The sequence below is a fragment of the Anomaloglossus baeobatrachus genome, chromosome 1 (genome assembly GCF_048569485.1).
Source record: "Anomaloglossus baeobatrachus isolate aAnoBae1 chromosome 1, aAnoBae1.hap1, whole genome shotgun sequence".
Taxonomy (NCBI): Eukaryota; Metazoa; Chordata; class Amphibia; order Anura; family Aromobatidae; genus Anomaloglossus; species Anomaloglossus baeobatrachus.
In genome coordinates, this window is record NC_134353.1 from 722,317,640 (window position 1) to 722,342,093 (window position 24,454).

A 24,454-nucleotide genomic window follows, 5' to 3' on the forward strand; every position below is an offset into this window, starting at 1 on the left:
CAGCCATTAAGAATCTCCAATAAAGGGTTAAAAAAAGACACCACACAGAGAAAAAATACTTTAATAGAAATAAATACACAGACACATTAGAGACTCCATCTTTATTACCCCTGTCAGCCCTCCACGATCCTGCTCTTCTGTCTTCTTTCTTTCTAGTGTAGTAGTAGTGACGATTGTAGTGAGGGGCATCACTTGGGGCTGGGGAACCTCCATCCTAACTACAATGCTCACTACAATCGGGAAGCAGCGTGCAGCCTTCACTCCGTGAGTGATCACTGCTGGCTGCTAGCGGTAACGCTGACAGACGCGTTACCATAGCAACGGTGCTCCCGGAGCTGCGGTTAGCGGTGACGTCACCGCTAACTGCATTGCTATGGCAACGGTGATCTCCGTTAATGACCGGCTGTGTCAGCCGGTCCCTAACGGAACGGGGAGTCGACCGTGTGCTAGAGCATGTCGCCGGTACACGGCGATACACATATGTGCACCGTGTACCGGAGAGATGCACTCGCAGGTCCTACATGACGTGTCATAGTCATGTGACCAGTCTGTAGCCAATGAGATAATAGCCACGTGACTGGTCACATGGTTATTTTGACGTCACGATAGGTCCTGCTTCTCTGCTGGCAGTGCAGGTCACCGGGAGGATTCAGCGATCATCGGATGGAATAGCGGCAGGAGACAGAGTGCAGAAGGGATCGCGAGGACCGGTAAGTGTTATGGCAATGTTTATTAACTGTTTGTGTACATTTATAATGCATTTTTATGTGTTTGTGATTGCCTCCCATTATAGCCTATACGTTCGAGTTCGGTTCGTCGAACGTTCGACGAACCGAACTCGAACAGGACCCCCGTTCGGCGAACCGGCCTCGAGCCGAACCGGGACCGGTTCGCTCATCTCTAGTTTTAGGTGCGTAAAATTTGTCAAAATCTCTGCGTTTGAAGAAGCAACATGCCAATTGTTTTTGCCATTTTGGCAGCATTCTGCATTCACTGAAATCAATGAGTTGTAGAAAAACACTGCCAAAATGTGAAGCAGTGGGTTTGCATTACATTATTGTTGCGAGCCGCATGTTTTTTTAATATAACAAAGGCAGGTCTTTTGTCTTTCTCTCTTTGTCGGTCGGTATGTCGGTCGGTCTCACTCTCTCTCTGTCTCTATCTCTCTCTGTCCATGTTGGTCTCTCCATCCCACCCCCTCTCTCATACTCACCGATCCACAATCACCGGCGCGGTACTGCACGGCATTCACACTGTGGCGGCTTCTCTTTTGAAAATGCCGGCTGCTCATTAATCCATCACGTATTCCCTGCTTCCCCCGCCCACCGGCGCCTATGATTGGTTGCACTCAGACACCCCCACGCTGAGTAACAGCTGTTTCACTGCAACCAATCATAGCCGCCGGTAGGCGTGTCTATATCGAGCAGTAAAAAAAAAAAAAATTATTGAAAAAAAAATGACGTGTGGTCCCCCAATTTGGATACCAGCCAGGGTAAAGCCACACGGCTGAAGGCTGGTATTCTCAGGATGGGGAGCTCCACATTATGGGGAGCCCCCCCAGCCTAACAATATCAGCCAGCAGCCACCTGGGATTGCCGCATCCATTAGATTCGACAGTCCCGGGACTTTACCCAGCTCATCCTGATTTGCCCTGGTGCAGTGGCAAACGGGGTAATAAGGAGTTAATGGCAACAGCCCATAGCTGTCACTAATTCCTAGGTTAATAATGGCAGGCATCTCACCGAGATACCTTCCATGATTAACCTGTAAGTTAAAGAAAAAAACACACACATCCAACAAATCCTTTATTTAGAATGAAAGACAAAAAAACACCGTTTCACCACTTTATTAACCCCTCAAAAACAACTCCAGGTCTGACGTAATCCACGCAAGGTCCCACGACGCTTTCAGCTCTGCTACATCGGAAGCTGACAGGAGCGGTAGTAGAACACCGCTGCTCCTGTGAGCTCCATGCAGCAACTGAAATGAGTCGCGTGATCAGCTGTGCTGTCACTGAGGTTACTCGCGGCCACCGCTCTCAGGTGGAGGACTGCAGCTGTGGCCGCGAGTAACCTGAGTGAAAGCACAGCTGATCGCGCGGCTCACTGCAGTCACTCAAGGGATTTGCGATTACAGGTGAGTCCTTCACGTGTGACTGCAAACAAACCGCGGCACACACACAGAGCCGGGCGATCACAATGAAGTCGGGTGAAGTTCATCCGAATTCATTCTGATCGCGCAGCACTGTTTCGCAGCCAGCCATGCTCTTTTTGACAGTGTGGTCCCACTTGGCTCTGCTACAAGTCTTTGGGATGCTGCAGAGCAGAGTGGGACCGCACTGTCAAAAAAGTGCGTTCTGGATGCTTTTACCACTCTGTCTATGGCAGAGAAAGCATTCAGAATGCATGAATTCTCCAGGAATGTGCGCATGTTGCATTCTGCCGAATGCGTCTCAGAACGCAGCTTTTTTGGCTGCGTTCTGAGACACACAGGCAGTGACTTACATGCTGCGGAATAGCATGCAATGTGCACACACAGCCTAACACATATACTCTCATGCAGTGTTCTGCTCTATACTCACCAGGTGTCATGGAGACTTCTGACACTGTTCACACTGCAGAGTCTGACATGCCACCTGGTGCTTTTGAGTTGCTCAGTCAAAGCCAGGCATCGATTAGTTTTATGTTCACTGGTGATCAGTTTAGCAGGAGTTACTCCCTTCCGGCCTGTGAATTGCTGCTAGGGTCACAGATTACTGAAGACCTATCACAGCCATGTTCGCCCTTTAAAGATGTTGGAACCTGTTCCTCCATGCCAATTATAACTCTAGTGATACCACTAATTGTACATTGTGATTAAGCTATTGGTGAACTTCTAAGTGCTATTTGTTGTGCTGTTGAAATAGCCTCATTGTTTGTTTATTTCCTCCGTGTACTTTATTTCTCCCTGAGCATGTATTTTCTTTACTCCTGTCTATGCTTGTAGTGAGTTTGTGCTTTGATTTTCACGCTGTTTATTTTTGTGGGATTCATCACTCCTGTCCCGGCCCTTGCTGGGGATTTTAGACCAGGACTTATCAAAAGTCAGGGCAATGCTGGCATTTCAGACCTCTTCACCATCTGAAGTACCTCTGGAATAAGAGACAGCCTAGGGTTCCTTGTCTGAGGGCCAGTCTAGGCACCCCCCTTCAAGTTAAAGTGTCCCACCCCATGATACAGACATCTTTGTATTAGCGATTTTCCAGCACCATCTTTACATTTTTCCACCACTACCTAAACTACTTACTACTGTATCCACTGACCTAGTACCTTTTTTGTGAACTTCATAGTACCAGTAATATAGTGATAATGTCCACATCGCTTTATCCTTATTCATTGTCACCACTTATACATTGCAATAAGGAAAGGGTAAGGATGCTGCCCACCGCTTATCTAGATTCCCTACTACCAAAAAGAGCCTAATATCTGCCATACCCACCATCACATCACAGTAAGTACAGTAGTAGTAGTTTAATGGAAAGTTGTGACCTCAGAAAACACTATTTACGTGCATATATAGAATAAAGCTGCAGGTGTATGCTGTTCCAATGTTGCCAAGAGTACATGAAGCAGCTAATTGCTTGCTCTGATGTAATCACACCCCAGCACTTTGATTAACAGCTCACTCTGCTCAGATGTGCTGTAAAGGAGGCTGTCTTTCAAAGTTTTTGCGTGTGCTTTCCGCAGTTGCTCACAGTATAGTGAACGATACTGTGAGGGTTAACTGTAGCAACTCAATTAATGCCTAAATGAATGAAATCTGCAGGTTCCTATGAGGAAATTAGTTCACTTTCTCTCAGTAGTCGCACTTTCTATAAGGTATAAGGGTATGTGCGCACGTTGCTTTTTACCTGCTTTTTACCTGCTTTTTTGCTGCTTTTTCTTCTGCGCTGTTTAATGCCAAAATGGATGTGTTCTTCTATTCAAGCAAAGTCTATGGGAATTTGGGTTTCTTGTTCACACTATGTTGTTCAAAATGCTGCCTTTTTGAGGCAGAACTTTGGTCAAAAACTCAGCTTTGCAGTGCAAAACCCAAATGGCAAAAACAATTGACATGTTGCTTCTTTGAAAAGCTGAGTTTTTGACCAAAGTTCTGCCTCAAAAAGGCAGCATTTTGAACACCATAGTGTGAACAAGAAACCCAAATTCCCATAGACTTTGCTTGAATAGAAGAACAGATCCATTTTGGCATTAAACAGCGCAGAAGAAAAAGCAGCAAAAAAGCAGGTAAAAAGCAGGTAAAAAGCAACGTGCGCACATACCCTAAAGGCAGCATTGGAATGCTATTTACCCTATATTTGCTTGTACTGTTTTGCAATGTGAAAAGTTACCTGTAACGCCATCACATAGTGCAGATTGATTGCTACACTGCTCGCTTGTTAGACAGAGTCTGAGTGAGCACTCACTTAGCTGTGGTAAAGGGAATACCTATACCAGTACTCAGATTGATAAGCAAACTGCACAGCAATAACTCTGCTTCCAAGCAAGCACAATACTTTGGCTACTGACTCACACTCAGTACAATCAGTAGTATAATTTAATTTAGTGCAAGTAAAGGACACAGACTGATTGCTAGGCTACTTTCTTGTCAGTCTGATGTTGGCACAATGCTCACTCAGCCCTAGTAAATAGAATCCCTCTACCAGCCCAGCAGTGCTCAGATTACCAAGCAAGCAGACCAGCATTTTGTATGTATTCTGCAATGGCACAAAACTGGTACTACTACTGACTACTGTACTGACTGTGAGCGCTGGTGAGCAGAGCAGATATCAGTCTCTCTCTTGTAGTAGGAAATCAGAATAAGTGGTGGGCAGCATCTGTACTAAGTCAATGCTGCCTAGTGCAAGGTATATATAACTCCAATGAATATATAACTACAAGGGGACATGAAGGAGACCTTTATTATTATGTAGAGGCATGGATGGAGCATTACAGTTTAGGGGCATAGAGTGAGCACTGTCATTCTGTGGTGCTTATTGGCTTTATGGCCCACTGACAGTCTAGGGCTGTACATATATAAAGGCTACTGTCCCAGCTGTGTGAGGTATCTTGTCTGTATAACAAAATAAGAGAGACCCCATTTGGATTTTTTAAAATTATTTAAAAAAATTTGATACTAAACCAAGATAAAGCCGACAGCTGGGGGCTGGTATTCTCAGCCTGGGGAGGCCTATTTTTATTGGGTCTCCCTAACCTAAAAATAGCAGCCACCAGCCACTCTGGATTTGTCGCATCCATTAGATGTGACAATTCTGACACTTTACCCAGCTCATCCCGATTGCCCTGGTTTGGTGGGTATCACGGTAATATAAGGGGTTAATTACTGCTGTAATTACTGCTGTGATTTGTCAAAACACAGATGCCACTAAGCCCTTGATTAGTAATGGGGAGGGGTCTATGTTGCCCTTCTGGTCTGTCCTGCCTTACTTTGTTGTCTACCATCCATAATAGGCCTGTTATCCGGGTTCATATTGTTCCACTTGCCTTCTAGCCTGCTATATCAATTCCCTAGGTCTGTGTGTCCACCCTGATCTGTGGCTTCATGAATCTCCCTCACCAGGTGAGTGCTAATAGAAAAGGTGTCCATGACAGAAAAAAAATAAGACGGCTAAAATTGTAGGAGCCACTAACAGCATCACTACTGTCAGCACTGCCATAAGCTTTCTACTCACAATAAGTTCAACCAAACACAGATCACAATTATCATTCTTTTCCATTGGCATCCATATTATTTGGGAAAGCATTTTGGAATATATGACATCACTACATCACTGCAGGATGGTGTCATTTCTGACACCAACATTGCTAGTTTGTGCTCAACATCCTCCAAAGCCATAACAATTAATTTTGGTGAAACCTCCACAGTTGGGTGCTTCATCTGGTTCCACATCCAAGTGACAATTATGTACCCTCTTTTATTCACATCTTTTTCAAGAGACATCACCTCCCAGTAACAACAGGGCACAGTGTTGCATCTACTTTCCATGCTCGGTATTTTTGTTCTCTTAAGGCAACTGCTACAAATTAATTGTAAGCATGAGCAACAAAAGACATACAGCATAGTTTCTGCTGTACAATTAGGAATAGATCTCATGCTGGATCAGTCACCGTCAATTATGACTGGTCATTGTAAACGGCTGCCAATGCCTGGAACATTGTGCAATAGCCGCCTAAGGTCTTGGCAAACTAACTCTCGCTCCTGACCTGGCACACATTTTAAATTTAATTGTGCAAAATTTCTTAAAGAAATATACCTTGAGCATGGTGTCCATGACTAGGAAAATGTCTATACATTTATTTTTATCCGTTCTTACATGAAGAAGCATGCCCTCCATTCTCTTGAAAAAAAGAACAAACTGCATGCTACCTGATATGTGATTTCACAACACGCTAAAATGTAAAGTTGCCATGCACGCGACTAGTAGGTTTATCTAGTACCTGGTAAACCCACAGAAGATGTTACAACACACAAAGGACACAAGGGTCACAATACAATGGAGGTCCCTGTCGCTTGGAAAAGGGGTGAGGGGACACCTCCTGAACTGACCCCAAGCTGACACCTGACCTCCCTAGTATCCTTATACAGGTTCTTATAACCTGTCGCGAGAAGGATACCTAACTCCCTCAGCTAACTCTCCACTCATCCTGCCTAGTGAGTAGGCTAACAAGTTCACTAGACTCACCACTACAATACTGAAACACGATGGTAGGAATACAAATGGAAGCAATAGATATTCAAGGAAGACACTCCAGGTGGCTTCAGTGCAGCAAACACCACTGCTGCACACAAAATGACAGACTTCTTCCAGAGGAGGCTCCTTCCAAAGTGGACCACATAGAAATGAGGATTTAGTTTCTATCACAGGCATCATATGAACAGATCACATGCCATAAATAGGGAAAGGGAGTGATCTGAAAGACCCACACCTTAGATTGACAGCTAAAGCCCGCAGCAAGGCAGGAAAGGGTACTTAACCCTTACATCACCACAATGAAGGAGTTGTTCTTAAATAACAGCAGTGGACCTGCCAGCAGCAAGGAGCTGTGGCCTTCTGACACTAGATTCACCCGGTGTCTCGCCCGAGCAAGATACACTCATGACATTTGTATATAGTGGAGTGTTTGTATGTGCTATCAACAGATTATATTAGAAAGGTCATGTTTTGCAGAGTCTCATGGATTGAAGTGCATTTATGGATTCCTTCATTCCATCTGCAATAGTAGAGAAAAATAATACAAGAGCATTTAAATATGCAAAAAAACCTGCAGCCAATTCCAAATCAAGCTACGTTTCAGGGGATCACCCCTTTTCTCAAGCACGTGAATTTGGAGCTCTTCACAGGGACAGGTGCTCACATAATAATAATTTTATTCATTTATATAGTGCTATTAATTCCACAGCGCTTTACACACATTGGCAACACTGTCCCCATTGGGGCTCACAATCTAGAGTCCCTATCTGTATGTCTTTGGAGTGTGGGAGGAAACCGGAAAACCCGGGGGAAACCCACACAAACATGGGGAGAACATACAAACACCTTGCAGATGGTGTCCTTGGTGGGATTTGAACCCAGGACCCCAGCCCTGCAAGACTGCAGTGCTAACCACTGAGCCACCAAGCTGCCCACATATAATTAAGAGAATTAACATACCATCACCTATATACAAGTATTCTTAATGATAGAAAACCTACCACATCACATATCGTATAAAATTGCAAATAGATTATATACATTTAACAAATCAATACATATATCTTAGTTTTATAAATTTGTCATTCATGTAATCTATGTCTATCCATAGCAAATATCTAAAAGATAAATATTATAATATTTTTAACAAAAATACATTCCATGAAAGTTGTTAATTTAATTCCGTAGGTATTAGTGAATTCGTAGTAAAAATCCAAGAGGCTTCTCTCTGAAGGAATTATTTTTTAATAAAGTATGACTTGTCCCCTGTAACTTCTTTAAAAATTAACCATCCAAGGTCTGACACAAAGTGTGTTTTTTCCAAGAAGTGTTTTGCAACACCTGCCTAACCTTTTTTGTATTTTTTATTAACTGTTTCTTTGTCTTTTTGTTTGTGGTCATGCAAAGAATGTTTATTTATTTTACTCTGCATTACCTTGTATTGCCAATTCAATATTCAGTTAGTCTGATTTTAATGGTATGATTGGTCTTTCCAATATAAACCATTCCACAAGATCATTTTAACATATAAATTACATTCTACTCATTACAAGTGTATTGTCCGTCAACTTTTATTTTGTGATTACAGGACTTTTAATTATAGAAGAACATGTTAGTCAGAAAAAATGAAGACACGTTATTTGCATGACCGCAAATGAAAAGATAAAGAAACAGTTAATAAAAAGTACAAAAAGGTGAGACAGGTTTTGTAAAACAATACTTTGAAAAAACATGTTGTGAATTGGCAGTGGCATCAAGCCATGGTGCTAGAAATGGGTGGCCGTCTATCAGACACCCCCATTACTAACTCAGTAGATGTTAATAGAAAAAAACACACAAAAAATATAATAAAAACCACCCCTGACTATAACCCTCATTCACTAATTTATTAGTAATTTAAAAAAAAAGCATTGAAGTTGTGCCATAATGCATATGGTGGTCTCATGACATTCCACAAAAGGGAACCTCAAAGACGTAAAAAGAGAACCTGTTCTGTGAGTCCCACCGCCGGACGTGAACTGCAGTGACCTCATGATGTCACCGCTAGAGATGAGCAAACCAGAGGTTCGGTTTTCGAACTGGACACCAAATTTAAAAATCAAAGTTTGAATTTGGGGTTCAGATGCTGGAGGCTGTGTGCGCATGCTGCGGATTTGCCGCAGATTTGCTGAAGAAAATGTGTCTAACATTGTTGCAGTCAATTCCCCAGCAAAACCTATGGGTTTTAAAAAAATGCTGTGCTGTGCGTTTTATTATATCTGCGTATTTACCCACGGATTTTCCGCTGCGGAATAAATGAGCATGTCACTTCTTTTCTGCAGGTACCTGCGGTTTTGGCCAAAGATAATGGTAAAAATCCGCAGGGACCAAGCTGCGGAAAATCCATGGTAAATCTGTAAACCGCTGTAAAACCGCATGCAGATATCGTTGCGGTTTTGGTGCGTTTTTTTACCGGCGGTGTGGGATTCTTTCAGAGTGTCAGGATTTTTCTTAAGAAATAGTCACTTTCTAGTGCGCACATGGTCTTACATGTGAACAAAACTGTGCTCAGGTATTCTTGGTGCTCATCCCTGTGCAAGCCAATTGCAGTGTTTGAATAGCTCACACTGGGGGTAAGAACAGCATGATCACATATAGTGTGCAACAAGAAAAAAAAGTTGAAAAAGCCCACCCATCCACCCTCCCCTGGAAGTGATCTGCTTATGGCTGGCTGTATGTGGGCGGAGACTCAAACTGCCAATCAGTGACTTAATCCGGGGTTCGGGTCAAGATCAAGCCTGTGGAGCTAGGCTCGTTTGCTGCCAGCGAACTGAGCCCCAATAGAACCGCTCATCTTTAGTCACAGAATGTCACTGCCCATGGATCTTGCACTACTTTCTGTGTGATTCGGTGGCAGTGAACTGTGTTTACCTCATGATGTCCCCACACATCATTGCCACAGGGGCTTTTCACGCTACTGTGTGACACGGCTGTGTGACACAAACTGTGCTGATGAGGTCAGCACAGTTCACTGCCGCTGGCAGTTCCCACACAGGACAGCATGAGAGCCAGCAGTGGCTCCTTTTTCCTGAATGCTCTTCATAGGCTGGGACATTGAGTCAGGAAATGTTGTAGGACCTCAATGTGGATTGCAGCAGAACTTCTTTTTTATATTAAATTGGTGAAGGAGGGACTGTATCATGTCTTTATGTCTTTTATTCTCTCTTTTTATGTCTTTAATGTTGTGAAACGTTGTGGAACTTCCATGTGGATTACAGCAGAACTTCAAGGCTTTTTAATTTTTTTTTTTAATAAATTGGTGAAATGAGACTTTGAGTTTAGGAGGTTGTTTCTTAAATGAAATATTTTTAGGTTCAATCTATTTTTAATGAAAATATAAAAAACATAACAATTATCATTTGCATATCAGAAGATCCATATATAACACAAAGGTCAAGCTGACCAATCATCAATAATACAAAAAGAGAAACAACCCTCCATAAGCCTGCAAAACGAATGCAAAAATATTCATAGCAGTAGATGGGTTGCTCAGAAGCAAAGACAGGATTCCTAAAGACCGTAGGTATGCAAATATTGAACTAAGTAGGCTAAATGCCCTTATAGAATCCCAGAATCTAATTTCAACATAACAAGTAAATGGAATTTCCTTGAAATCTCAGAGAACTGGAGAAGGTTAGAAATAGATGTGTAAAAAGAAGAGACTAGGAAAGGGAGGGACGAGACAAGAAAAGTAGACACCAGGGTGGGCAATCAAGGAAGATCTTAAGGCAATTCTCCACTGTTTTGCCGGCTAGGAACCAAAAATATAGGGAAGCCCATTTTTTTTAATTATTACACGAATTTCATGAAATAATTAAAAAACAAATGACGTGGGCTTCGCCATATTTTTGTATGCTAGCCAGGTACAGCAGGCAAGTATGGCTGTCCCCAACCCCCATCTGCCTATTTTTACCCGGCTGGGAACAAAAAAAATAGGGAAGCCTTTTTTTTTTAATTATTTCATACATTTCATGAAATAATTTAAAAAAAAAAATCGACATGAGCTTCGCCTCATTTTTGTGTCCAGCCAGGTACAACTAGGCAGCTGGGGAAAAGAATCCGCAGCACAGGTTGGCCTGAGCTTTCTGGGCCCCTCTGCTTCGAATTGCAGTCTGCAGCCACCCCAGAAAATGTCGCTTTCATAGAAGCGCCATCATCTGGCGCTGTATCCAACTCTTCCAGCTGCCCTGATGACAGTGGCTCGCTGGGTAATAATGGGTTAATACTAGCTTTTCCTTCAACCAATGAAGCTCTGCTACATCAGACAGCACTGCATGGGAGAAAGACGCTCACTGAGTGAATAGACTGCACGGAGCAGCAGCGTTCTTCCTCCCATGCTACGCTGTCTGATGTAGCAGTGCTGCATGGGTTGAAGGAGAATCAAACCCTGCAGCTCAGCTACACCAGACAGCGCTGCATGGGAGGAAGACGCTGCTGCCTGTGAGTGATCAGAAGCTGCGTGCTGTAAGCGGTGACATCACCGCTGATAGGCGGGTTGCTATAGCAACAGTGATCTCCGTTATTCACCGGCTGTGACAGCCGGTGAATAATGGAAGGGGGAAGCAGAATGGGGAGCCGACCATGTGCCAGAGCATCTCGCCGGTACACGGGGATGCACAAATGACCACTGCGTACCAAAGAGATGCACTGACAGGACCTAGCAATGACGTCTAGCTATGTGACCAGTTTGTAGCCAATGAGATAATAGACACGTGACTGGTCACATGCTTTTTTGACGTCACTGAAGGTCCTATCATCAGTGCTGGTTACCGGGAGGATGCAGCGATTAATGGAAGGAAAAGCGGCGGGAGACAGAGTGCAGGACGCGTCGCAGGGACAGGTAAGTGTTATGGCAATGTTTATTAACTGTATGTGTACATTTATAATGTGTTTTTATGTGTTTGTGTTTGCCTGCCATTGGTTTCATTGGGGCTCAAGAGTTTTGTCGAACCGTTCGCTGAACCAAACTCGAACGGGGCCTCCGTTCGATGAACCAAACCGAAATCGAGCCTCCAGAGGCTCGCTCATTTCTACTGGATACACTTGCACCTGTGAGTATTGATTATTTTATCTGTGTTCCTATGCAAGAGTATAAAAAAAGCAACAATAAGAGGATAATGTCCTCCAAAAATCAAGTATTACTCACAGCAAGTTGGGCTGCAGTGTGTACATCGCCCTGGCCAAAAACTGATGCTCTAGCAGGATACAGCTAAACCCCCACTAAGTGGAGACATCACAGGTGCAGGAGAAGCACATCACACACACACCTTCATGGAATGGAGGGGAGGTGACTGCTAGATGATAAAACTGCACACAAGTGGCTTGCATAGAGCGCTGTTCACATGCAGATGACACAGTCACAAACCCGCAGCCTATTAGGTAACGCCCTTCTATTAGATCAGGCGGGCTGCCAAGCCGTACTCCACTGTATATCATGCACGGACAGACACTCTACAATGCAAGGCCCAACAGAAAGGGGCCTGGCTGTATCCTGTACAAACAAAAAAATATGAGGTTTTTGTTGGTATTTATGGCCATAAAACGTAAGCCTACACCCTCGTCAAGGGACCTCATGTCTGTAGGTCCCTACACTAAATATAAAAAAAGCAACAATAAGAGGATAATGTCCTCCAAAAATCAAGTATTACTCACAGCAAGTTGGGCTGCAGTGTGTACATCGCCCTGGCCAAAAACTGATGCTCTAGCAGGATACAGCTAAACCCCCACTAAGTGGAGACATCACAGGTGCAGGAGAAGCACATCACACACACACCTTCATGGAATGGAGGGGAGGTGACTGCTAGATGATAAAACTGCACACAAGTGGCTTGCATAGAGCGCTGTTCACATGCAGATGACACAGTCACAAACCCGCAGCCTATTAGGTAACGCCCTTCTATTAGATCAGGCGGGCTGCCAAGCCGTACTCCACTGTATATCATGCAAGGACAGACACTCTACAATGCAAGGCCCAACAGAAAGGGGCCTGGCTGTATCCTGTACAAACAAAAAAATATGAGGTTTTTGTTGGTATTTATGGCCATAAAACGTAAGCCTACACCCTCGTCAAGGGACCTCATGTCTGTAGGTCCCTACACTAAATATAAAAAAAGCAACAATAAGAGGATAATGTCCTCCAAAAATCAAGTATTACTCACAGCAAGTTGGGCTGCAGTGTGTACATCGCCCTGGCCAAAAACTGATGCTCTAGCAGGATACAGCTAAACCCCCACTAAGTGGAGACATCACAGGTGCAGGAGAAGCACATCACACACACACCTTCATGGAATGGAGGGGAGGTGACTGCTAGATGATAAAACTGCACACAAGTGGCTTGCATAGAGCGCTGTTCACATGCAGATGACACAGTCACAAACCCGCAGCCTATTAGGTAACGCCCTTCTATTAGATCAGGCGGGCTGCCAAGCCGTACTCCACTGTATATCATGCACGGACAGACACTCTACAATGCAAGGCCCAACAGAAAGGGGCCTGGCTGTATCCTGTACAAACAAAAAAATATGAGGTTTTTGTTGGTATTTATGGCCATAAAACGTAAGCCTACACCCTCGTCAAGGGACCTCATGTCTGTAGGTCCCTACACTAAATATAAAAAAAGCAACAATAAGAGGATAATGTCCTCCAAAAATCAAGTATTACTCACAGCAAGTTGGGCTGCAGTGTGTACATCGCCCTGGCCAAAAACTGATGCTCTAGCAGGATACAGCTAAACCCCCACTAAGTGGAGACATCACAGGTGCAGGAGAAGCACATCACACACACACCTTCATGGAATGGAGGGGAGGTGACTGCTAGATGATAAAACTGCACACAAGTGGCTTGCATAGAGCGCTGTTCACATGCAGATGACACAGTCACAAACCCGCAGCCTATTAGGTAACGCCCTTCTATTAGATCAGGCGGGCTGCCAAGCCGTACTCCACTGTATATCATGCACGGACAGACACTCTACAATGCAAGGCCCAACAGAAAGGGGCCTGGCTGTATCCTGTACAAACAAAAAAATATATGAGGTTTTTGTTGGTATTTATGGCCATAAAACGTAAGCCTACACCCTCGTCAAGGGACCTCATGTCTGTAGGTCCCTACACTAAATATAAAAAAAGCAACAATAAGAGGATAATGTCCTCCAAAAATCAAGTATTACTCACAGCAAGTTGGGCTGCAGTGTGTACATCGCCCTGGCCAAAAACTGATGCTCTAGCAGGATACAGCTAAACCCCCACTAAGTGGAGACATCACAGGTGCAGGAGAAGCACATCACACACACACCTTCATGGAATGGAGGGGAGGTGACTGCTAGATGATAAAACTGCACACAAGTGGCTTGCATAGAGCGCTGTTCACATGCAGATGACACAGTCACAAACCCGCAGCCTATTAGGTAACGCCCTTCTATTAGATCAGGCGGGCTGCCAAGCCGTACTCCACTGTATATCATGCACGGACAGACACTCTACAATGCAAGGCCCAACAGAAAGGGGCCTGGCTGTATCCTGTACAAACAAAAAAATATGAGGTTTTTGTTGGTATTTATGGCCATAAAACGTAAGCCTACACCCTCGTCAAGGGACCTCATGTCTGTAGGTCCCTACACTAAATATAAAAAAAGCAACAATAAGAGGATAATGTCCTCCAAAAATCAAGTATTACTCACAGCAAGTTGGGCTGCAGTGTGTACATCGCCCTGGCCAAAAACTGATGCTCTAGCAGGATACAGCTAAACCCCCACTAAGTGGAGACATCACAGGTGCAGGAGAAGCACATCACACACACACCTTCATGGAATGGAGGGGAGGTGACTGCTAGATGATAAAACTGCACACAAGTGGCTTGCATAGAGCGCTGTTCACATGCAGATGACACAGTCACAAACCCGCAGCCTATTAGGTAACGCCCTTCTATTAGATCAGGCGGGCTGCCAAGCCGTACTCCACTGTATATCATGCACGGACAGACACTCTACAATGCAAGGCCCAACAGAAAGGGGCCTGGCTGTATCCTGTACAAACAAAAAAATATGAGGTTTTTGTTGGTATTTATGGCCATAAAACGTAAGCCTACACCCTCGTCAAGGGACCTCATGTCTGTAGGTCCCTACACTAAATATAAAAAAAGCAACAATAAGAGGATAATGTCCTCCAAAAATCAAGTATTACTCACAGCAAGTTGGGCTGCAGTGTGTACATCGCCCTGGCCAAAAACTGATGCTCTAGCAGGATACAGCTAAACCCCCACTAAGTGGAGACATCACAGGTGCAGGAGAAGCACATCACACACACACCTTCATGGAATGGAGGGGAGGTGACTGCTAGATGATAAAACTGCACACAAGTGGCTTGCATAGAGCGCTGTTCACATGCAGATGACACAGTCACAAACCCGCAGCCTATTAGGTAACGCCCTTCTATTAGATCAGGCGGGCTGCCAAGCCGTACTCCACTGTATATCATGCACGGACAGACACTCTACAATGCAAGGCCCAACAGAAAGGGGCCTGGCTGTATCCTGTACAAACAAAAAAATATATGAGGTTTTTGTTGGTATTTATGGCCATAAAACGTAAGCCTACACCCTCGTCAAGGGACCTCATGTCTGTAGGTCCCTACACTAAATATAAAAAAAGCAACAATAAGAGGATAATGTCCTCCAAAAATCAAGTATTACTCACAGCAAGTTGGGCTGCAGTGTGTACATCGCCCTGGCCAAAAACTGATGCTCTAGCAGGATACAGCTAAACCCCCACTAAGTGGAGACATCACAGGTGCAGGAGAAGCACATCACACACACACCTTCATGGAATGGAGGGGAGGTGACTGCTAGATGATAAAACTGCACACAAGTGGCTTGCATAGAGCGCTGTTCACATGCAGATGACACAGTCACAAACCCGCAGCCTATTAGGTAACGCCCTTCTATTAGATCAGGCGGGCTGCCAAGCCGTACTCCACTGTATATCATGCACGGACAGACACTCTACAATGCAAGGCCCAACAGAAAGGGGCCTGGCTGTATCCTGTACAAACAAAAAAATATGAGGTTTTTGTTGGTATTTATGGCCATAAAACGTAAGCCTACACCCTCGTCAAGGGACCTCATGTCTGTAGGTCCCTACACTAAATATAAAAAAAGCAACAATAAGAGGATAATGTCCTCCAAAAATCAAGTATTACTCACAGCAAGTTGGGCTGCAGTGTGTACATCGCCCTGGCCAAAAACTGATGCTCTAGCAGGATACAGCTAAACCCCCACTAAGTGGAGACATCACAGGTGCAGGAGAAGCACATCACACACACACCTTCATGGAATGGAGGGGAGGTGACTGCTAGATGATAAAACTGCACACAAGTGGCTTGCATAGAGCGCTGTACACATGCAGATGACACAGTCACAAACCCGCAGCCTATTAGGTAACGCCCTTCTATTAGATCAGGCGGGCTGCCAAGCCGTACTCCACTGTATATCATGCACGGACAGACACTCTACAATGCAAGGCCCAACAGAAAGGGGCCTGGCTGTATCCTGTACAAACAAAAAAATATGAGGTTTTTGTTGGTATTTATGGCCATAAAACGTAAGCCTACACCCTCGTCAAGGGACCTCATGTCTGTAGGTCCCTACACTAAATATAAAAAAAGCAACAATAAGAGGATAATGTCCTCCAAAAATCAAGTATTACTCACAGCAAGTTGGGCTGCAGTGTGTACATCGCCCTGGCCAAAAACTGATGCTCTAGCAGGATACAGCTAAACCCCCACTAAGTGGAGACATCACAGGTGCAGGAGAAGCACATCACACACACACCTTCATGGAATGGAGAGGAGGTGACTGCTAGATGATAAAACTGCACACAAGTGGCTTGCATAGAGCGCTGTTCACATGCAGATGACACAGTCACAAACCCGCAGCCTATTAGGTAACGCCCTTCTATTAGATCAGGCGGGCTGCCAAGCCGTACTCCACTGTATATCATGCACGGACAGACACTCTACAATGCAAGGCCCAACAGAAAGGGGCCTGGCTGTATCCTGTACAAACAAAAAAATATGAGGTTTTTGTTGGTATTTATGGCCATAAAACGTAAGCCTACACCCTCGTCAAGGGACCTCATGTCTGTAGGTCCCTACACTAAATATAAAAAAAGCAACAATAAGAGGATAATGTCCTCCAAAAATCAAGTATTACTCACAGCAAGTTGGGCTGCAGTGTGTACATCGCCCTGGCCAAAAACTGATGCTCTAGCAGGATACAGCTAAACCCCCACTAAGTTGCTTTTTTTATATTTAGTGTAGGGACCTACAGACATGAGGTCCCTTGACGAGGGTGTAGGCTTACGTTTTATGGCCATAAATACCAACAAAAACCTCATATTTTTTTGTTTGTACAGGATACAGCCAGGCCCCTTTCTGTTGGGCCTTGCATTGTAGAGTGTCTGTCCGTGCATGATATACAGTGGAGTACGGCTTGGCAGCCCGCCTGATCTAATAGAAGGGCGTTACCTAATAGGCTGCGGGTTTGTGACTGTGTCATCTGCATGTGAACAGCGCTCTATGCAAGCCACTTGTGTGCAGTTTTATCATCTAGCAGTCACCTCCCCTCCATTCCATGAAGGTGTGTGTGTGATGTGCTTCTCCTGCACCTGTGATGTCTCCACTTAGTGGGGGTTTAGCTGTATCCTGCTAGAGCATCAGTTTTTGGCCAGGGCGATGTACACACTGCAGCCCAACTTGCTGTGAGTAATACTTGATTTTTGGAGGACATTATCCTCTTATTGTTGCTTTTTTTATATTTAGTGTAGGGACCTACAGACATGAGGTCCCTTGACGAGGGTGTAGGCTTACGTTTTATGGCCATAAATACCAACAAAAACCTCATATTTTTTTGTTTGTACAGGATACAGCCAGGCCCCTTTCTGTTGGGCCTTGCATTGTAGAGTGTCTGTCCGTGCATGATATACAGTGGAGTACGGCTTGGCAGCCCGCCTGATCTAATAGAAGGGCGTTACCTAATAGGCTGCGGGTTTGTGACTGTGTCATCTGCATGTGAACAGCGCTCTATGCAAGCCACTTGTGTGCAGTTTTATCATCTAGCAGTCACCTCCCCTCCATTCCATGAAGGTGTGTGTGTGATGTGCTTCTCCTGCACCTGTGATGTCTCCACTTAGTGGGGGTTTAGCTGTATCCTGCTAGAGCATCAGTTTTTGGCCAGGGCGATGTACACACTGCAGCCCAACTTGCTGTGAGTAATACTTGATTTTTGGAGGACATTATCCTCTTATTGTTGCTTTTTTTATATTTAGTGTAGGGACCTACAGACATGAGGTCCCTTGACGAGGGTGTAGGCTTACGTTTTATGGCCATAAATACCAACAAAAACCTCATATTTTTTTGTTTGTACAGGATACAGCCAGGCCCCTTTCTGTTGGGCCTTGCATTGTAGAGTGTCTGTCCGTGCATGATATACAGTGGAGTACGGCTTGGCAGCCCGCCTGATCTAATAGAAGGGCGTTACCTAATAGGCTGCGGGTTTGTGACTGTGTCATCTGCATGTGAACAGCGCTCTATGCAAGCCACTTGTGTGCAGTTTTATCATCTAGCAGTCACCTCCCCTCCATTCCATGAAGGTGTGTGTGTGATGTGCTTCTCCTGCACCTGTGATGTCTCCACTTAGTGGGGGTTTAGCTGTATCCTGCTAGAGCATCAGTTTTTGGCCAGGGCGATGTACACACTGCAGCCCAACTTGCTGTGAGTAATACTTGATTTTTGGAGGACATTATCCTCTTATTGTTGCTTTTTTTATATTTAGTGTAGGGACCTACAGACATGAGGTCCCTTGACGAGGGTGTAGGCTTACGTTTTATGGCCATAAATACCAACAAAAACCTCATATTTTTTTGTTTGTACAGGATACAGCCAGGCCCCTTTCTGTTGGGCCTTGCATTGTAGAGTGTCTGTCCGTGCATGATATACAGTGGAGTACGGCTTGGCAGCCCGCCTGATCTAATAGAAGGGCGTTACCTAATAGGCTGCGGGTTTGTGACTGTGTCATCTGCATGTGAACAGCGCTCTATGCAAGCCACTTGTGTGCAGTTTTATCATCTAGCAGTCACCTCCCCTCCATTCCATGAAGGTGTGTGTGTGATGTGCTTCTCCTGCACCTGTGATGTCTCCACTTAGTGGGGGTTTAGCTGTATCCTGCTAGAGCATCAGTTTTTGGCCAGGGCGATGTACACACTGCAGCCCAACTTGCTGTGAGTAATTCCTATGCAAGAGAGAACAAGGTTGCATCATGCTTCTCCATGGTTTTGGGACCTGAATGTTGTTGACCCCTTGTTATGTTGAGCCACAGTATCTCTCCAATATTAGGTATAAATTGGCAATGTTTCATTGAAATTAATATTTTGGCCATTTTTACTATATGTTTCACATACTATCAGCATCAAAAGCTGCATTGGCATAAAAAAAATTATGTGTTTGAAACCAGCCAATTATTAGACAGCCATCCATGGTGTACAGTATCATTGACTAAGATAACTATGATGGAATGTTACTTACTGTTGTTTGAAGAAGTATTCAAACACTATTATTTGTGATAATTGTCATGTAGCTGTACAAATATTAGTTTCCCTTTTTGTTTTCTCTGCCATTTATATAACATAATTTGATAAGAAATCATGTCTGACAGTCTGACAGACACATGGTGTGTCATTTGAGATTATTTGCCTTCTAAATAATCCATATTAAAATTGACTCCTTTAAAATATACTGTATGTTTCTGATAGTTTAGTGACATTTTAGAAAGCTATTCTATACAAAACTGACAATGAAATGTCATTTATTTAATTTTGAGGAAAATAAAATACATTTTATTTAATTTTCAAAAATTTCATTTCACCCAAGATGAGTAAATTTAGTGCATAACTTTAGCTACCTCATGTCAGTATGAAATAATTCTCTCTAAATTGTTCCATTCTGCAGTATAATTCAAGCTTTCATTCAGTATAGTTTTATGTACAATTGCATCTCAACAAATTAGAATATCATCAAAAAGCTAATGTATTTCAGTAATTCAATACAAAAAGGGAAACGCATATATTATGTAGAGTCATTACAGAGTGATCTATTTCAATTGTTTATTTCTGTTAATGCTGATGATTATGCCTTACAGCCAATGAAAACACAAAAGTCATTATCTCAGAAAATTAGAATAATTACCACAAAGCAACTGCACAGGCTTCCTAAGCATTAAAAAATGGTCACTTAGTCTGGTTCAGTAGGCAACACAATCATTGGGATGACTACTTGCTTGACAGATGTCCAGAAGGCGGTCATTGACACACTCCAAAAGGAGGGTAAGCCACAAAAGGTCATTGCTAAAAAAGCTGTCTGTTCTCAGAGTGCAGTATCATGCATATTAATGGAAAGTTGAGTGGAGAGAAAGAGGTGGATAGAAAAAGGTGCACAAGTAGGGGACTGCTGCTGAAGTCAGTGCTTCAAGAGCCACCACACACAGACATTTCCAGGGCATGGGCTACAACTCTCGCATTCCTTGTGTCAAACCACTCATGACCAATAGACAACGCAAGAAGCATCTTACCTGGGACAATGAGAAAAATAACTGAACTGTTGCTGACTGGTCCTAGGTGTTGTTTTCAGATTAAGGTAAATTTTGCATTTCATTTTGAAATCAAGGTCCTAGAGTCTTGGGGAAGAGTGGTGAGGCACACAATCCAAGCTGCTTGAGGTCTAGTGTGACGTTTCCACAATCAGTGATGATTTGGGGAACCATGTCATCTGCTGTTATAGATCCACTGTGTGTTATCAAGACCAAAGTCAGTGCAGCTGTCTGCCAGAAAATTTTAGAGCACTTCATGCTTCCGTTTGCCGACAAGCTTTTTTGAGATGGAAATTTCATTTTCCAGCAGGACTTGGCACCTGTCCACACTGCCAAAAGTACCAATACCTGATTTAATAACCACAGTATCACTGTGCTTGATTTACCACCAAACTCGCCTGACCTAAAACCCATAGAGAATCCATGGGGTATTGTCAACAGGAAGATGAGAAACACCAGACCCAACAATGCAGACGAGCTGAAAGCTGCTATCAAAGCAACCTGTGTTTCCATAATATATCAGCAGTGCCACAGGCTGATTTCCTCCATGCCACGCCGCATTGATGCAATAATTCATGCCAAAGGCCTCGACCAAGTATTGAGTGCATTTACTGTACAGACTTATAATAATAATAAAAAAGTTTATTTATATAGCGCCAACATATTCCGCAGCACTTTACAATCAGCTAGGGGCTTGTACAGTCAAAAACAAAACAAAATAGCACATAATTCAGTAGCTACAGTAGGAATGAGGGCCCTGCTCGAAAGCTTACAATCTATGGGGAAAGAGGGGGACACAAAAGGTGAAGCACACTTGTAGTATCTGGTCTGGCTATCATTATGCTAGTTTATTGGTTACATATAAAGATGAACGATCTGGTCATTAGACAGTAACCTTTTGGGTACCCTTACGTGCTATTGGTTGTATGTAGGATGTGAAGACAAAAATAGGAGAGAGAAGATTATAAATAGCATTTAGAAAGTGGGACAGTGGAGAGTTAGGTTAGTAAATTATGATGATAAGCTTGTCTGAAGAGATGTCTTTTTAATGCTTGCTTAAAACTTGGGGGCTGGATATTATTCACATTCTTTGGGGTAGTGCATTCCGGAAAACTGGCGCGGCATGAGAAAAGTCTTGGAGAGGAAGGTGTGAAGTTCGTATTATGGAGTATGTTAGTCTAATATCATTTGCGGAATGGAGGGAGCGGGTAGGATGATAGACAGAGATGAGGGATGAGATATATGGTGGTGCAGACCTGTGGAGAGCTTTCTGAGTTAGATATATGAGTTTTTTGTTTTGTATTCTGTAGCTGATATGTAGCCAGTGTAGTGACTGGCACAAGGTGGAGGCATCAGTGAAGTGGCTGGACAGGAATATATCCCTGGCTGCTGCATTCAAGATGGATTGGAGAGGATAAAGTTTGGTCCAAGGGAGACCAATCAGTAAAGAGTTGCAGTAATCTAGGCGGGAATGAATAAGAGCGACAGTAAGGGTTTTTGTGGTTTCGAAAGTGAGAAATGGTCGGATTCTAGAGATATTTTTAAGATGCAGGTGACATGTGCAAGTGAGTGATTGTATATGGGGAATGAACGAGAGTTGTGAGTCAAATATGACCCCAAGACAGCGAGCGTGCCACTTGAGTGTAATGATTAAAACATTGAAGGTAATTGAAATGTTGGATGTAGATTGGTTAGTAGAGGGAGGAAACACAAGAAGCTCAGTTTTGGAGAGATTCAGTTTCAGATAGAGGGAAGACATGCTTTGAGAAACAGCAGACAGACAATCCCTGGTATTTTGTAACAAAGCAGGGGTGATGATTGGAGATGATATGTATAATTGGGTGTCATCAGCATAGAAATGGTATTGGAAACCGAATCTGTCCAATAGGGGCGGTGTATAAGGAGAAGAGGAGAGGGGCCAAGACTGAGCCTTAACCCCTTCACGACCTTTGACAGATGTATCCGTCATTGTGCCCTGGTACTTAAAGACCCATGACGGATATATCCGTCATGGCGAAATTGCGGTCCCGGAGCCCCGAGGACCGCAATTGGTTTTCAAAAACTGTAGATTCGGGAAGGCGAGGACCTGTACCTGACCTCAGGAGGGGTGGTGTCTCCTCCCCGGACCTACGGAGGCTGTAATTGGCTGATGAACGCCGCTCAGCCAATCACAGCCAGTGTAATGTTTCAGCCTTTGAAAATGGCTGAAACATTGAAATCCAACTATTATCAGTGAAGCTATAGCAATGATCATTGACTGGAGCTGGGTGACCTTTGCTGCACCCTCCCCCAGCTCTGATTGGAGAGATCGGCCTTGTGACCGATCTCTCCAATCACCGTGTATCTGGGGCCGGTGATCTGTAGGTAATCACTCTCCTCAGCTTCTCTTTTAGTGGAAGCTGAGGAGAATGATCTCTGCAGGTAACCATTGGTAAGTAACTGCCCCCGATCCAGCGCTGTCACCAGATCATCCGCCCCCTGCATCGCCGCTCCTCTGCTCCGCCGGCGCCCCTGCACCTCCATCTGCTACGCCCCTGCACCTCCATCTGATGTGTCCCTGCACTTCCATCTGCTGTGTCCCTGCACCACCATCTGCTGCGCCCCGGAACCTCCATCTGCTGCCCCCGGCACCTCCATCTGCGCCGCCCCTGCACTTCCATCTGCTGCACCCCGGCACCTCCATCTGCGGTGCTCCTGCATCGCCACTGCTCTGCTCCTTCTGCTGCCCCCTTGTATCAGCCACTACCCCCCCATCATCCACTGCCCCCCCTCCATCTGCTGCGCCCCGGCACCTCCATCTGCTGCGCCCCGGCACCTGCATCTGCGGCGCCCCGGCACCTGCATCTGTGGTGCCCCGGCACCTCCATCTGCAGTGACCCTGCACCTCCATCTGCAGCGCCCCTTTACCTCCATCAGCGGTGCCCCTGCACCTTCATCTGCGATGCTCCTGCATCGCCACTGCTCTGCTCCTTCTGATGCCCCTTGTATCAGCTACTACCCCCATCATCCACTGCCCCCTGCATCTGCCACTGTCCTCCCTCATCAGCCACTGCCCCCCTGCACCTGCTGCCACTGTCCATCAGCCACTGCCCCCCTGCATCAGCCACTGCCCCCCTGCATCAGCCACTGCGCCCTGCATCTGCCACTACCCTCCCCCATCAGCCACTGCCCCCCTTCATCTTCTGCCGCCTTCTCCCATCAGCCACTGCCCCCCTGCATTTAAAAAATCGTGTAAAAAACACGTAGAGGAGACTTATTCAAAAATATCAAATTTTATTAATATCAATATAACCAAAGAAGATAAAATCATTGTACATACAAACAAGTATGAGGTAAGTGGATTCTATATTCACCCACCCATCAGTAAACCACCCAGGTCAGCCCATCATAGAATAGAGACCATAGATAAACAGCAAGTGCAATAGTGCTGAGAGCACATAATGTGAGCAAATAATCACATCAAACAGTCATCCTATATGGACTTACCCATGGTGTAAAGAAAGTAGGCCAGACAGGGGTGGTTCAGAGGTGGACAGGCAAATACCCTTCAACCCGGACGCGCGTGTCGCCAAAGCTTCATCAGCGGGGTGCAGGCGAATGCCCCCCTGCATTTGCAGCTGCCCTCCCCCATCAGCCACTGCCCCCCTGCATCTGCCACTGCCCTCCCCCATCTGCCACCACCCTCCCCCATTAACCGCTGTGCCCCTGCACCTGCCACCGCACTCCATCAGCCGCTGTGCCCCTCCCCGATCTGCTGCCCACACTCTCCCATCCTCTTCATCTGCTGCCCCCTTTCCCACCTCTCCCCCTCTCGGATGTGCTGCCTCCTCCATCTGCTGCGATCCTGCTGCCTAGATACATTCTGTATGGTAGCTATCCCCAATCTCACCTCTCACTCCCCTTCCACCCTCCCCCCATCCTCCACTGCATATGCATCCATTGCGCCCTCTTCCATCCTCCGCCACTCCTCCATCCATCGCACCCTCTACCATCCTCTGCCGCTACTCCATCCGCCGCGCCCTCTCCCATCCTTCATCCATCTTTTTTCCA